Genomic DNA, 17,259 nt, shown 5'->3' with positions numbered 1-17,259 from the left:
GTTCTCTAATAAGAGTATTGCAGCACTGCAAATAATGTAGTCATTTTACTCTGGGATCTTACAATGGCGATATAGAAGTTATGTCTGAACTGGGCTGTTAAGGTTAAGAATTTATCAGGTGAAAATTTGAGGAAAGTCATTCCAAAAGGGGATATATCATGAACAAAGTCAAAGAGGCATGTTCAGGGAAGAAAAAGCCATAGTTTGATTAATAGTCTTGTTTTTATGGTAGTGGGAAGAAGAAAGTGACCACCAGTTTGGAAAACAGTTTTTCTCTAACCCTCTCCAGTTCCAAACAAGAACATTTTAACTTTGTAACCTTCTTTTTAGGTCTAAGAAGTCTCCTGGTGAGCCATGTGACCAAAACGGGTGATGGCGGGGGGTGTAGCGGGGAAGTATTAAAAATACTAGAGGCCGGGCGCAGTGGCTCAAGCCTGTAATCCCAGCACTTTGGGAGGCCGAGACGGGCGGATCACGAGGTCAGGAGATCGAGACCATCCTGGCTAACACAGTGAAACCCCGTCTCTACTAAAAATACAAAAACTAGCCGGGCGAGGTGGCGGGCGCCTGTAGTCCCAGCTACTCGGGAGGCTGAGGCAGGAGAATGGCGTAAACCCGGGAGGCGGAGCTTGCAGTGAGCTGAGATCTGGCCACTGCACTCCAGTCCAGGCGACAGAGCGAGACTCCGCCTCAAAAAAAAAAAAAAAAAAAAAAAAAAAACTAGAGTTTTCTTTCTTTATTAGGATTAGACATGACTGCTCTTTCCTGAGAGAATGCTGAATATGTCCCTGTGTCATCACTTGTCTCCAGTGAAGGGCTCCTCAGGGTACACCCCATCTATTTCTATCCCTGTTCTAAGTTAAAGTTTGTTGAGTAGAATGTCATTCCAACTGCCCATCTTCCCCTAGCCTTCCTGTTTATTACAAGAAGGTTCTCAATTTCTTTTCCAAACATTTTCATGAAATCTCCTTTTGAAAGTATAAACATTTCACATTCCAGGAAGCCCAAGATAGTCATAGTATTTCCACCCTTGAAGAAACCGAAGCCTCTTCCAAGGTGGACATGTTCTTAGGAACTATGCAGTGCCTCAGTTTAGCTGGGTGGTAATTATTTTAGCTTGGCTGCATTTTCATATCCACTCTCCCCATTTAGCTGCAAGACCTTTTAAGTCCTCTCTGTTACTAACTACCATTCATGGATGAAAGCAAGTGCCTAAATTCCCTACAGCTCTGCCTCTGTTGGGGGTGTCCTTCTCTCCATCCTCCATCAGTCCCTGTGCCAGATTTTCTTAAGCTCTGTCTTCAGGCTCTTCAAGGTCTGCTCTTATTTACATTTAATCTGTTAGACTTTTCTGTGCCAGTGACTTAAACATCAGCTCTAAAGTCAGAGTTGATCTTTCAGGTTATTAGAGCTGGCTTACAATAATGATGAAGGTGAATACAGTAATGGCAACAGCTAACACATGTACTGCCTACTGTGTACCAGGCACTGTTCCAAGCACTTTATATATATTTATTTCAGTCATACAACCTTGGGAGGTAGGTACTACTTTCTCCTAAATGTAAGGGAAGAACCTAAGACACAGAGAATTAAGCAGGTTGCCTGTGGTCACACAGTACAGTAACTGATAGAGAAGAGACTATGTTCTTTTTAGACCTTGAGTTTTCCACAAGAACTATGCCTTCTTTGTTTCTGTATCCCCAGTTCAAAGCATAGTAGTGTTCCATCCATGTTGGAATTAGTGCAAAGTGCCAGACCATCAAGTTAACGCAGGGAATAGTGTCATTTTGGTTAAGAAAAAGAGAGACTGGGCCAGGTGTGGTGGCTCAAGCCTGTAATCCCAGCACTTTGGGAAGCCAAGACAGGCGGATCACGAGGTCAGGAGATCGAGACCATCCTGGCTAACACAGTGAAACCCTGTCTTTACTAAAAAATACAAAAAACTAGCCGGGCGAGGTGGTGGACGCCTGTAGTCCCAGCTACTCGGGAGGCTGAGGCAGGAGAAAGGCGTAAACCCGGGAGGCGGAGCTTGCAGTGAGCTGAGATCCGGCCACTGCACTCCAGCCTGGGCGGCAGAGTGAGACTCCATCTCAAAAAAAAAAAGAAAAGAAAAAATAAAGACTGAATGAAAAGCTCCAATTGCGAGTACAGTGTAGTGTATTGGGACTATCTGGGACCTGTTTTATTATGAGTCCTCATAGAACATTTAAAAAGAAAATTAGAAGATCTATTCTGACTTCTGAAATGTTTTTATTAACCAGCAGTGGGGATCTGACATTGAATAACAGTCCTCTTCCAGAAACAAAAGCAGTATTAACATTTGTCCTTTTTTCTTTTTCAATTAAAGTTGTTGCTGCTGGAGTTGCTGGTCTTTGATGCTGGGGGATTACGTTTCTGATAGTGACCGAAAGGATCATAACAAAACTTTCATTGTGCTCTAATTTAGACATTAGTTCAAATAAAACACAGTTAAACATGGCCCTATCTAGTGGGTGTATACCATCTAAATGTCACATAGTAGCTTGTATACATGCCTCCTGTAAACAGTATGACCAGGAAAACATTGACTTTATCAGGCATTCCCTCACATGATTAATGACATTGTTAGGGCATCAGACCTTCCTCATTCCAGGGGATGAGTTTTTGTCATCCCTGGAAATCATCCAATATGTGACCATTTGTTTTTGACTTAAAAAGGGATAATGAAATGAAATGAAACTGAAATGGGGCCGGGCGCGGTGGCTCAAGCCTGTAATCCCAGCACTTTGGGAGGCCGAGGCGGGCGGATCACGAGGTCAGGAGATCAAGACCATCCTGGCTAACCCGGTGAAACCCCATCTCTACTAAAAAAAATACAAAAAACTAGCCGGGCGAGGTGGCGGGCGCCTGTAGTCCCAGCTACTCGGGAGGCTGAGGCAGGAGAATGGCGTAAACCCGGGAGGCGGAGTTTGCAGTGAGCTGAGATCTGGCCACTGCACTCCAGCCTGGGTGACAGAGCGAGACTCCTTCTCAAAAAAAAAAAAAAAAAAAGAAAGAAACTGAAATGGGAGTCAGGAGCTAACAAGTTCTGTGATCTTGGGCAGGGACCTTCATGCAAATTGTATCTTTACAGGTCGAACTTTGTTGACCCATGCCTCAGTTTCATCACCTGCAAAGTTAGGGCTTTGAACCAGATTATCTCTGAAGTTTCAACTCTCAAATTGCATGTTTTCCTTTGAGCTAAAGCCAATATTCTATTTGGAATTTTCACTTTATCATAAATAATTATTAGCTGTAGTGTATTACATAGTTAACCTGTGCTAAACATTTCATATATATTATTGCATTTTAATGCTAGCATAACTTGAAAGGTAGTTTTTTTAAATCACCATCTTTCAGATGAGGAAACTGAGGTATAGAGTGGTTAGGTAATTTTTTGAAGGTCGTACAGCTATGTGCTTTGTTTATTCTTCCCTTAAAATAATTACTATATTTTTGCCTTATTTGTGTACTTCTCAAATCACCTACCAGTTTATACAAATATTTATTCTGTGCTTTATATTGGCTGCTTCATAAGGGTTCATCTCATCTTCAGCTACTTAAGAATGAAGATTGTGTCTCATGTTTTATATCTCTCACAGGGACATGAAACTGTACATGTTCAAAATTGAAGGTCTTTTAAAAATTTTTTTAAAAAGCAAATGACTCCTTTCCTCCCCCAATCTTTCTAAGCTTACACTTTGTGAAATTTGTTTTGATTATTCTATCACTCTCGGGCCAGGTGCGGTGGCTCACGCCTGTAATCCCAACACTTTGGGAGGCCGAGGCGGGCGGATCATGAGATCAGGAGATCGAGACCACAGTGAAACCCTGTCTCTACTAAAAATACAAAAAATTAGCTGGGCACAGAGGCGGGCACCTGTAGTCCCAGCTACTGGGGAGGCTGAGGCAGGAGAATGGTGTGAATCCGGAAAGCGGAGCTTGCAGTGAGCCGAGATTGCACCACTGCACTCCATCCTGGGCGACAGAGCGAGACTCTGTCTCAAAAAAAAAAATGAAGATTTTGTCTTATGCTTTATCTCTCTCACAGGGACATGAAACTTTGTACATTTTCAAAATTGAAGGCCTTTAAAAAAAAAAAAAAAAGCAAATGACTCCTTTCCTCCCTCAATCTTTCTAAGCTTACACTTTCTGAAATTTGTTATGATTATTATATCACTCTCTCCAGCCTCATTATTACCGAAATTCCTGATCTTTGTTTGATGTTACCAACACAATTTTTTTTCTTTCGCCTTTCTCCCTAGATGTTGATGTCTTATGAATTTGCCTTTTTTGAAGAGGCGGAGGTCTCACTGTGTCACCCAGGCTGGAGTACGGTAGCTATTTGCAGGCACGATAATAGCTTGCCATAGCCTTGAACTCTTAGGCTCTATTTCTTCTAATTATTAAGATAATACAACCTCCAGCTTTTCAAAAGCATACCAAATGAATCAGTAGTCTGATGGAAAAATAAAGAAATATTTTGCATCAAAAAATGAGATAGGCTGCGCGTGGTGGCTCATGCCTATAATCCCAACACTTTGGGAGGCTGAGGTGGCAGATTGCTTGAGCCCAGGAGTTTGAGACCAGCCCGTCTCTACCAAAAAAAAACCAAAAAACAAAAATTAGCCAAGTGTGGTGGCATGTGCCTGTAGTCCCAGCTGCTTGTGGGCCTGAGAGGGGAGGACCACCTGAGACCTGGGAGATCAAGACTGCAGTGAGCCATGATCACGCCACTGCACAGTCCAGCCTGGTGACAGGGTGCAACCCTATCTCAGAAAGAAAAAAAAAAAAAAAAGATAATACGTACTTCAGTAGAATATTCAAACATTATTTTTGTTTGTTTGTTTGTTTTTTAGTTTTTTGGGGATGTTTTTCTTTCTTTTCTTCCTTTTCTTTCTTTCTTTCTTTTCTTTATTTTCTTTCTTTTTTTGAGACAGGGTCTTGCTCTGTCACCCAGGCTGGAGTGCAGTGGTGTGATCTCGGCTCACTGCAACCTCCACTGCATGGTTCAGGTGATTCTCCTGCCTCAGCCTCCTGAGTAGCTGGGATTATAGGCATGTGTCACCATGCCTGGCTAATTTTTGTGTTTTTGGCAGAGATGGGGTTTCACCATGTTGGCCAGGCTGATCTTGAACTCCTGACCTCAGGCAATCCTCCCACCTCGGCCTCCCAAAGTGCTGGGATTATAGGCGTGAGCACCTGGCCTCAAACATTATTTAAACAGTAATTTTAAAATATTATTTATAATAATAACTATTATTTTAAAAGTAACTTATCCAAAGTAAAAATTCCTAGGAATCTTATCCCCCAGAGGTGATATTACTGATTACATTTTGATGAATAGCCTTATAAGCATTCTTCTATGCATGTATACACCTAAATAAATATAAGCACGTAATAGCATGTAAGTGGGAGCAAATGTGCTTTTTTTTTTTACTTAACATTACATTGTTGAAGTCCTTCCATGTTGGGGTAAATGTGTATAGCATTTTCATTGCACTGATACACCATAATGTTTGTAATCCAGTCTGCTAACAGTGAACATTTAGATTGCCTCCAGTTTTTCAGTCAGAAGCATTGCTTCAGTGAACATACGTGTACACACATCTTGGGCACAGGGTGGGTTTCATGTGCCTGCATCTCATGTCTGGACTAAGGTAGTATTAGTAAGGTAGCACAGCAGATGCCCACAGTCACAGCCATTCTCACATAGCAGCATAAAGGTGCAGGAACCCAGGAACTCAGTGTGGGCTACATGGCAAATGTCTGCCTTCTCGGGCTTCAAATTTTGGGTTGTTCAGAAAACAGATACTTGTTAAACACAAAAATAACATAAGCTTGAACAATGCAAAGCATTGTTTTGTTAAAATCTCAAATTTTTCAGCTGAGCAAATTGTTGTTTATGTGTTTGGTAGCAAAGTAGTACTGTGAACAGTCTAAAGAAGATGACCTGTTTTTTTTAAATGAAGATAGAACTCAAAAGGAAAATGGACTTATTCTAATAAAAAAAAGTTAATCATTTACTCTCCAAATATGCATTGAGTACCAATGATGTGCTAAGTAAATGTCCTGGATGCTTGAGCTCAAAGTCTAGCAGGTGAGAAATTAAAATAATAAAATAAGTTTCAAACTAATTGAAGCCTAGGATGAGAGAACAGGAAAAGAAAATGTTTTCCTGTAAATACGTATTTGCAAACATCTGGATTCTGCTCAGCCTAAGTTTTGTTGTAGTTTCTTCTCCTTCTTTAGCCTTTCACTGTCAAGTGCATTGCTGTTAGAATTACAGGTCCTTGATATTTTTGTAGTTCATAAACATAATGATTGGGCTTTCACACTTGTTTGAGGTGTGCCTTCTTCAAACCTTATTATAATGTCAGCACATTACCTGTCTGATGTGGGAAGAAAAAATTACAGGTTCTTGTTTCCTGTGATTTGCTTTTCCATTTTTTCCCTTTCTCCCTAAGTTGGTATCTCATTTGGTTACCTATCCCTCACTCGCTCTGTGACCAAGGCATCTCCTCTGGGCCTCAGTTTCTTCATCTGTATAATGAAGGAGTTCAGATAACTAATTTTCTTTTATTTAGGTCCAGCTCTGACATTCTTGAAATCTAAGATGGTACCAGATCTGTCTTCTCTGTTTCATCCCCAGTACCTAGGATAAATCCAGCCACACCGAAAGGCTTATTAAACTTTTGTTGACATTTATTTTAAATTTGGGGTCTGTGTGTCTACTCTAGTTTCTTGGATTTTTTTTTCTTATTTTCATTCTGTAGCTACCTACTGTACATTTAAACTTTTATTTCTTAAGGACAGTTTGTTTCAGCCTTGAAAGATCCTTCGTTCAGTTCAGTTCAGGCATTTCTTGGCCAGGCACTGGACTAGCTACTGGGAGTGCAAAAATGAATTAGACACTGTCACTATCCTTAAAAAGCTTCAAATGAGGTGAAGGACTCATAAGAAGATAACTCATAAAATGTAATATGTCCTCTGCTAGAGTTTGCCTGGGGTGCTATGAGAACGCAAAGGAGGGTCACTCTGGAATGCCTAGGAGCACAGAAAGCTTCTGGGAAGAAATGATGCTATAGCTAAGTCTAGAAAGACAGAGTTAGTCCTGTGAAAAATAGGGAAGAAGCATGCCTAGGGAAAGAACAAGGATGAAGGGAACAGAGTTACAGGAGATAGAAGGTTGGCAGGGGACTGTGCTTGGAAGGCTTTTTGTGCCTGTTTGTGATAGGGAACTACTAAAAGATTTCACCGAGAAAATATCTTTTCATATTACATTTTTATGTGTGTCTTTTTATTTTAAAGCGATCTGCTAATATGGGCCCTTTTCGTGGTCATTAGGGGAACCAAGTGTTTTCTCTGGAAAGGTCATCTTTTATCTTCTAAGATCATCTTACTTAGTCTTTGGCATTCTGCAGTTTCTTTATGATGCATCTAGGTGTGGACTTCTTTTTATTTCTTCTGCTTTGGGTTCATTGGGCATCTTGAGTTTGTCAATTGGTGTCTTTCATTGTTAGGAGATTATCAGCCATTACCTCATCAAGTATTGCCTCAGTCACATTCACTCTGTCCTTTCTGGAACTGCAGTTTAAACTTACGGGGACTATACTAACATAGTGCTTCTCTTTTCCATCTTTGTCTCTGTATTGTAGTGTAGATAGTTCCTTCTAATTTGGTCTTCTAATTTGGTAATTTTCTCTTCAGTTGTCACATGTGTTCTTAAACTCTGTCCATTAGGTTAAGAAGAAACTGCAAAGCTTTTTATTCCTCCAAAGTAGGTTATGCCATTTTACACTCCCACCAACAGTGTGTGGGAATTCCAGTTGTTGACATTCCCAGTCTTTTGTGTTGTTGTTCTTTTTAATTGTAGCCTTCTTGTGAGTATGTAGTATCTCATTGCGGTTTTAATTTCCATTTCCCTGGTCGCTAGTGATGTGGAGCACTTCTTCATTTGCCTGTTGGCCATTCATTTATTTTTGTCTTTGGCGTATCTGTTCAAATGTTTTGCTCGTTTAAAAAATTGTCTTTTTATTGAGTTAGAGGTTTTTATATATTCTGAATACAAGTCAGATATATGTGTTATAAACATTTTCTCCCAGTCTGAGCTTTAGAGATCTATTTTCTTTTCTTTTCTTTTGTTTTTTGAGACGGAGTCTCTCTCTGTCGCCCAGGCTGGAGTGCAGTGGCGTGATCACAGCTCACTGCACGCTCCACTTCCCGGGTTCACGCCATTCTCCTGCCTCAGCCTCCTGAATAGCTGGGACTACAGGCGCCCGCTCCCACGCCTGGCTAATTTTTTTGTGTTTTTTAGTAGAGACAGGGTTTCACTGTGTTAGCCAGGATGGTCTCGATCTCCTGACCTCATGATCCACCTGCCTCGGCCTCCCAAAGTGCTAGAATTACAGGTGTGAGCCACCTCGCCTGGCCTAGATCTATTTTCTTAATGATGTCTTCTAATGCTTAGAAGTCTTTAATTTTGATACTACCCATTGGGTTTTGTGACGTTTTTTGTTTTTGTTTTTGCTTGAGACAGTCTTACTCTGTTGCCCAGGCTGGAGTGCAGTGGCATGATTTTGGCTCACTGCAACCTCTGCCTCCCAGATTCAAGCAATTCTCGTGCTTCAGCCTCCCAAGTAGCTGGGATTAACAGTTGTGTGCTACCACGTGCAGCTAATTTTTTTATTTTTATTAGAGACAGAGTTTTTCAATGTTGCCTAGGCTAGTCTTGAACTCCTGGCCTCAAGTGATCTTCCCACCTTGGCCTCCCAAAGTGCTGGGATTACAGGCATGAGCCACTGCACCTGGCCTGGGTTTTTAATTTTAAGTTAGTATTTTGTATTTCTAGATATCTTGGATCTTTTCCAAATCTGAGAAGATTGTATTTTACATTTTCCTCTTCCCTGGAGATTTTTTTTCTTTTCCCCTGAGACAGAGTCTTGCTCTGTTGCCCAGAGCTGGAGTTCAATGGCGTGATCTCAGCTCACTGCAACCTCCACCTCCCAGGTTCAAGCAGTTCTCCTGCCTCAGCTTCCCAAGTAGTTGGGATTGCAGACGTGCACCACTGCACCCAGCTAATTTTTGTATTTTTAGTAGAGACAGGGTTTCACCATGTTGGCAAGGCTGGTCTCGAACTCCTGACTCGTGATCTGCCTGCCTCAGCCTCCCAAAGTGCTGGGATTACAGGCGTGAGCCACTGAGCCCAGCCCCCTGGAGATATTTTTAATATTTTATTTCTCTAAACATAGCAGCATTGTCTTAAAATCTGTATCTGATAATATCAGGATCTGAAGTTTTTATGAATCTGTTTCTACCAGTACTTCCTAATGAGTCCTTGTTTCCATGGGTACATGTTTTTATTTTTTTTACTGTAATCTTGTTTTTATTAGAAAACTATTTATGGAGATTATTTGATCTTTAAATTGAAGGTACCATCCTCCAAAGAGGATTTGCGTTTTCTTCTGTTAAGTGTCTTGAGGGCACAACTAGTCTGGGATTTTAAAAAGTTAGACTTAAAAAGAAGCTACAAAAATCATACGGATTCTCAAATACCCTTTATCCAGCTCCCCCTAATGTTAACATCTTTTGTAATCATAATGCAGTTATCAAAACCAGGAAATTAATATTGAGACACTACTATTAACTAATCTACATACCTATTGGAATTTTGTCAGTTTTCCCACAAATGTTCTTTTTCTGCTCTAGAATCCAGTTCAGGCTTCCATGTTGCACTTAGTTGTCATGTTTCTTTTTTCTCCTCCAATCTCTGCCAGTTTCTCAGTCTTTGTTGTTGTTGGGTTTTTTGTTGTTGTTGTTGTTGTTGAGACAGAGTCTCACTGTGTTGCCCAGGCTGGAGTGCAGTGGCACGATCTCGGCTCACTGCAACCTCTACCTCCTGGGTTCATGCGATTCTCCTGCCTCAGCCTCCCAAGTAGCTGGGACTACAGTAGCCTGCCACCACACCCAGCTAATTTTTTTTGTATTTTTAGTAGAGACGGGGTTTCACTATGTTGGCCAGGCTGGTCTTGAACTCCTGAGCTTGTGATCTGCCCACCTTGGCCTCCCAAAGTGCTGGGATTACAGGCATACCTTGTTTTTCTTTCCCCTCCCCTCCCCTTCCCTTCTCTCTCTTTCTTGCTTTTTCTCGCTTTCTTTACTTTTTTTTTCTTTCTCTCTCTCTCCCTTCCTTCCTTCCTTTTTCTTTCTTTCTTTTTCTTTCTTTCTCTCTTTCTCTCTCTCTCTTTCGTTTTAATCGATGAGAGTTCATTCTGAATAGTCTTTGTTTCTCTTGAAATTGGTACTTTTGAAGACTACTGATCAATTATTTGGTACAAAGTCATTCATTTGGGTTTGTCTAATGTTTTGTCATAATTAGATTGAGGTTTTTCAGTCTTGCCGAGAATAGCACAGGAGTACAGTTGGGCCCTTCTCAGTACATCATGTGGAGGACATGTGATGTTGACTGCTTCGTTAAGGTAGTGTTTGCCAGGCTCCCCACGATAAATGATTTTTCCCTTTGTAATTAGTAAATCAATCTTATGGAGAGATACTTTGAGGATATGAAAATATCCTGCTTCTCGTGAAACTTTTGCCCACAAATTTTAGCATTCATTCTCTAGTCTTGCCTGCAGCAATTACTGTGATGCTTGCCTAATGATTTTCTTTTTTTTTGAGACAGTCTCGCTCTGTCACCCAGGCTGGAGTGCAGGGCACAATCTTGGCTCACTGCAACCTCCATCTCCTAGGTTCAAGTGATTTTCCTGCTTCAGCCTCCTGAGTAGCTGGGCACTACAGACTACAGGTGCCCGCCACCATGCCTGGCTAATTTTTCTGTTTTTAGTAGAGGTGGGGTTTCACCATGTTGGACAGGCTAGTCTCAAACTCCTGACCTCAAATGATCCACCCACCTTGGCCTCCCAAAGTGCTGGGATTACAGGCATGAGCTACCGCAGCCAACCTGATTTTCATTTCTTTTTTTTAAGGTGGAGTTTCGCTCTTGTTGCCCAGGCTAGAGCGCAATGGTGCAATCTCGGCTAACCTCAACCTCTGCCTCCTGGGTTCAAGCGAAGCGATTCTCCTGCCTCAGCCTCCCGAGTAGCTGGGATTACATGCATGCACCACCACGCCCAGCTAATTTTGTATTTTTAGTGGAGACAGGGTTTCTCCATATTGGTCAGGCTGGTCTCGAACTCCTGACCTCAGGTGATCCACCCGCCTCGGCCTCCCAAAGTGCTGGGATTAGAGCGTGAGCTACTGCGCCTTCTGTTTTCATCATTTCTTCTTTATTCTGTAAGGGAGAAGAGCCCTTTCCCCCCGTTTGTTGATTGAATTGTTTATCAGTGTAGACTCATGAATATTTATCCTATGTGTTATAGTCCATTACTGTCATTATTTGTTTATTGATTAAATGGTCCTTGCCTTAGCCATTAGGAGCTCCTTCAGATTGACTACTATGTCAACCATCATTTTTTCATGTGCCACCATCATTTTTTGAGCACTTTCTTACTTTCCAGTACCATGAGATGTTCTAGGCTCATCCTGTATTTTTCCTGCCCCAACCCTGAAACTAGCCTTTTCTCCAAGGAGCCTTCATTCATTTATTAGAGAATGGTATTTGGAAAGCAAGATTTGAGCGCTATGTGTGTATTGCTAATAGAGTGTCATTGTATTTAGGTGCTCTCAGAGGACAGAGCTAGGGAATAAGTATATGTATGCTCATAAACGCATGTATGTTTATCAGACTCCTCATTTGTGTATATAAAACATTGTAAGGCCAGGCACAGTGGCTCACCTCTGTAATCCCAGCACTTTGGGAGGCCGAGGTGGGCGGATCATCTGAGGTCAGGAGTTTGAAACCAGCCTGATTAACATGGTGAAACCCTGTCTCTACTAAAAATACAAAAAAAAATTAGCCAGGCTTGGTGGTGGGCACCTATAATCCCAAAAAAATCGTAACTTTCGTTTTTTTTTTTTTTTTTTGAGACAGAGTCTTGCTCTGTCGCCCAGGCTGGAGTGCAGTGGTATGATCTCAACTCACTGCAACCTCCACCTTCCAGGTTCAAGCGATTCTCCTGCCTCAGCCTCCCGAGTAGCTGAGCTGGGACCACAGGTGTGCACCACCACCCCTGGCTGATTTTATTGCATTTTTAGTAGAGATAGAGTTTTGCCATGTTGGCCAGGGTGGTCTGGAACTCCTGACCTCAAGTGATCCGCCCACCTCAGCCTCCCACATTGGTGCTGGGATTACAGGCATGAGCCACCTGGCCAGGTTTTCTTTTCTGAAGAGTATTAATCTACCTTGCTGACATAGTAAGCTTATCCAGTCTACTTCTACTCAGGTAAGTTCTTCTACCACTATGCTAGTGACATGTCTTCATTGATGCATTATAATTGCAAAATATGGAGAAATCCCATGTGCCTAATAATAAAGGGAATGGTAAAGGAAATACTTGATGGAATATTACAGCCACATAAAATGAGGATTAATAATAATAGGCTGGGCATGGTGGCTCATGCCTAATTCCAACACTTTGGGAGGCTGAGGCGGGTGGATCACTTGAGATCAGGTGTTCGAGACCAGCCTGGCCAACATGGCGAAACTCCTTCTCTACTAAAAATGCAAAAAAATTAGCCAGGCATGGTAGTGCACACCTGTGGTCCCAGCTACTCGGAAGGCTGAGGCAGGAGAATCACTTGAACACAGGAGGCAGAGGTTGCAGTGAGCCAAGATCGCACTACTACTCTCCAGTCTTGGCAGCAGAGCAAGACTTCATCTCAAATAATAATAATAATGTAGAAATGCTGTTGATATAATGCTAAGTAAAAAATTATAACAGTAGGATTGTAAGTAATTGTACACACACACATATGTAGAAAGATTGGGGAAAAAATAAAATGCTAGCAGCATTTTAAAAATACCCATATTCTGCCGTGGGATTTTGTTACATTTAAATTTTAAAATAAATGTCATCATCCTTATTGTCACTGTCACTGCCACCCCAAAAGGTGCTCATTATCCATCATGCCCTGGCAGAAGAAAGTTTGAGAATTTCTCTCTTAAGGTAAAACTCAATTATTCAGGCAGAATATGAAAATAGTAGATCTTTCCTATGATAATTTCTAAGTTTATTAGTTCATTTGTTTCCTTTCAACAAATAAGTAAAATGGATACTCATGTGTAACTAGTGCAATTTCTTTCCCTCCATTTAACAAGAAAGTGTATAGTGAACAGTTCTGCTTTGGCAAGTTTAAACAAGCTTAATCTAAAAGTTCTAGTTTGGGGAAATGTTCATATGTTATTAATCATGTCCATAACCAAAGTAATGATGGAACAGCTTTGCTCAGTGGGGAGGAAGTAATCTTCCTAGATGGTACTCTGACCAACAGGGAAAGGAACACACTGTTACTTTGTTTTGCCAACTTGAGGATTCATTAAATAATAGTAGCCCAAGCAAATTATAAAGAGTTTATTTCAGATAGTTTGGGGAATGTGCGTTAAAATTTTTAGTATTCTGTAACAGAACTAGAGATATTTTTCAAATGTCTTGTTTCATCATGCAATCTGTATTCAGTGAAGGTAAAAGAGACTTAAGTTTTTGAGGATATTAGAAATAAGTATCTACAAACAAAAAAGAAGTATCTAAAGATTAAAACATTTCATAATACCCAAAGGTGGCAGAGTATTGAGAAACAGGCATCAGGTGTATTTGTACTGTTGATAGAGATATAAATTGATGCAACCTTTTTAGATGACTGTTTTGCAATACCTTGTTCAGAGTGAATGTGCATATTATTTTACCCAGTGATTCCACTTATGGAAAATTACCCACAAGCACAAAGATGGGTGAACAAAGATATTTTTTGGAGCAATGTTTATAATAGCCAAAAAAAATTGGGACACTCAAAATGCTCATCAGTAGGGACTAGTTAAGTTATGATATAAATACTAGATAACCATTAAAAAGAATAAGGTAGATCTACATAGATACATATATATGAATAGAAAATTTCTAGAAGGACTCCCAAGAAAGATCTAATAGTGATTACCTCTGGTGGGTGGCAGTAATACTAGGAGTAAGTAGAGATTTTATCATTTTAATTCTTCAGTTTTCTTTACTTTTTTTTTGTTTTTACTCTGAACATTTGTAACTTTTATCATAGAAAAAAACCTGAGTTTTTCTATGGAAAGAAAAATGCTTCAACTGAAGTCTTGCCATCTAGTTTATATTCACCTGATTTCAAATGTTTTTTGCCACAACTAATTACTGGCTGCTTAGTTAGGCATGGTAGCCAAAACTCATCATTTTGATAAGTGAACTGTAAGACTTGTGTCTGCCATTTTCTGCTATAAGAATGAATTGAGGCCGGGAGCAGTGGCTCACACCTGTAAGCCTAGCACTTTGGGAGGCCAAGGCGGGCGGATCACGAGGTCAGAAGTTTGAGACCAGCCTGACCAACATGGTGAAACCCCATCTCTACTGAAAATACAAAAATTAGCTGGGCGTGGTAGTGCGCTTGTAATCCCAGCTACTCAGGAGGCTGAGACAGGAGAATCGCTTGAACCTGGGAGGTGGAGGTTGCTGTTAGCCGAGATCACACTACTGCACTCCAGCCTGGGTGACAGAGTGAGACTCCGTCTCAAAGAAAAAAAAAGAAAGAGAGAGAGCGAGAGAAAGAAAGATTTGGGCAGAGTGTCCTAGATAGATGTGGGGACCTGACAGGCGAGTGGTTGCAGCTGGGGAGCCTGCAGCCAGGCCTCGAGCATAAGCAGTGACCTTGCTGGGCAGTGAGTGAGCAGTCTGTGGCCTGAGCAGCAATGCCTCCTCCCAGCCAACCGCCTGCCCTTAATGCAGGTTAGGGCTCTACAGAGCAGAGGGGAGGCTGGGCCCTGCGCCAAGCCCTGGCTTGGATAGGAGCCCAGTGGTCCTCTCACCCACACAGGTGGAAACGGTAACAGCAATGGATGCCTTAGAGGAAGAGAGCTTCGGGCTCTCCTCCTCCACCTCTGACGCAGAATTTGATGCTGTGGTTGTGTATTTAGAGGACATTATCATGGATGACAGGTTCCCAATTATTACAGAGAAGTTTCATGGACAAGTACTACTAGGAGTTTGAAGTTTGTAGAGACAGGGTTTCACCATATTCTCCAGGATGGTCTCGAACTCTTGAGCTCAAGCGATCCTCCCACCTTGGCCTCTCAAGTGCTGGGATTACACAGCGCCTGGCCCATTTGACTCAATTTTTTATCTTTCCACAATATCCCTCCTCTCAGGAGCACAGTGTATCCCTTCAGAGAGACTGCTGTTAGTTACCCTAGCTAACTCTCCCACTTCTTCAAAGGTTCTTCAAAGAACCTCTGAAATTCATTCCAGAGCTAAGGCTTCCTTATTTAGCATTTAACTTCCAGAAAGCATTTAGAACATAAGAGTTACATATAAACTTAAAGGGTTATTATTTCATTTATGTGCAGAAATAGCTAATATTCATTGTGTTAGTCAAGTCCAAGGTGTGAACCAGATTCTGTCTCTGAAAAAGAAGAAAATAATTTACTTTGGAAGGTGCATTAGCCCCTTGCAAAGGGTGGGTTTATAACTCAGATTGATCCATCCCCTCCATTACCATCACAGGCAATTGATTGGCGCCCCCCTGGCTGGGAGGTGGCTGTGGTGTGGTGGCCAAAGGCCAGTGCAATACACACCCTTGGAGCCTCTATCTCCCTGCCTGCAAAGGGAGGCCAGTGATTCCTGCTTCTACAATAGCCTTAAGGTTATTGTAAATTCAGATGAGAAATGGAGGTTAAAAGCTTTTGCTGTGCATATCCCTAGGCATAGTTGAGGAGTCAGACATTTAAAGGGAATGTTATAGCTTAGTGCTTAACAGCTCAGGCTCTAGAGTTTAACTTTCTGGTAGGAAGAGACAAATTTCTATTTCTAAGAAGATCGCTTTGAGAGGAGATAGTCTGCAGGAGCATTTCATACCAGCTGGACTAGATTTGCAGCCCTCGGTGCATCTCTGTAACTTCATTGTTGAGTGATTCATGTCAAAGTGGTGATGCTAAGAATAAGATCAGCTACCTGAATTACCCAGTGCTCTGCAAATCTAAGTATGTTTGAAATCTCAACAGTCAACTGAATTCAGTACAGGCACTCAAACTACAGCATATGGTTTCCTGATGGGCCCTACCTTCTGTTAGAAGATTTTATTTATTTTATCTTACCTTATTGTATTTTATTTTATTTTATTTTTGAGACAAGAGTCTTGCCCTGTCGCCCAGGCTGGAGTGCAGTGGCGTGATCTCGGCTCACTGCAATCTCCCCCTCCTGGGTTTAAGCAATTCTCCTACCTCAGCCTAACAAGTAGCTGGGACCACTGGCACCCACCAGCACGCCCGGCTAATTTTTGTTGTTGTTGTTGTTTGAGACGGAGTCTCGCTCTGTTGCCCAGGCTGGAGTGCAGTGGCCGGATCTCTGCTCCCTGCAAGCTCTGCCTCCCGGGTTTACGCCATTCTCCTGCCTCAGCCTCCCCAGTAGTTGGCACTACAGGCGCCCGCCACCTCACCTGGCTAGTTTTTTGTATTTTTAGTAGAGGTGGGGTTTCACCGTGTTGGACAGGCTGGTCTCAAACTCCTGACCTCAGGTGATCCACCCGCCTCGGCCTCCCAAAGTGCCAGGATTACAGGCGTGAGCCACTGCAGCTGGCCTTAGAAGAAATTTTAAGAGTCTGAAATGAAATGCCTAGCATTAAAAAAAAAAAAAAAAAAAAAAGGAAAGAAGAAAAGCCTTGCTAAATTGGACTTGTGTAAAGTTTGGTTTTAGTAGTGAGAATAAATATGAAAAACTATTTCAAAATACAAGAAGATAGTATTACAGTACTAATTTGAGGGTAAGACAGCCAAAGTTGGTTTTTTATTTAATTTTTTTTTAAGTTTTTTTCTTTCTGAGATACAGTCTCACTCTGTCGCCCAGGCTGGAGTGCAGTGGTGTGATCTTGGCTCACTGCAACTTCTGCCTCCAAAGTTCAAGCGATTCTCCTGCCTCAGCCTCCCAATAGCTGGGACTATAGGCACGCACCACCATACCTGGTTAATTTTTTTGTTTGTTTGTTTGTTTTTTGAGATTGAGTCTCGCTCTGTAGCCCGGACTGGAGTGTAAGTGGTACAATCTCAACTCACTGCAACCTCCACCTCCCGTGTCCCAGTTCAAGCAATTCTCCTGCCTTAGCCTCCCGAGTAGCTGGGAT

General features: G+C 41.7%; 1 protein-coding gene and 1 non-coding gene across 3 annotated transcripts in view; both read left to right on the top strand.

Annotated features, from left to right (window-relative positions):
• BICDL1 (BICD family like cargo adaptor 1) overlaps positions 1-17,259 on the top strand; it is a 111,603-nt gene that overhangs the window by 57,659 nt on the left and 36,685 nt on the right. The gene's annotated exons all lie outside the window — the stretch shown is intronic.
• On the top strand, positions 6,315-6,416 carry LOC115900218. Its single transcript, XR_004059885.1, has one exon. It is a non-coding gene; the product is annotated as a small nucleolar RNA U13 (small nucleolar RNA).

Source organism: Rhinopithecus roxellana, chromosome 10 (assembly GCF_007565055.1).
Source record: "Rhinopithecus roxellana isolate Shanxi Qingling chromosome 10, ASM756505v1, whole genome shotgun sequence".
Lineage (NCBI taxonomy): Eukaryota > Metazoa > Chordata > Mammalia > Primates > Cercopithecidae > Rhinopithecus > Rhinopithecus roxellana.
The sequence above is the reverse complement of the archived record's forward strand: the minus strand, read 5'-3'. Positions and strand labels throughout refer to the sequence as shown.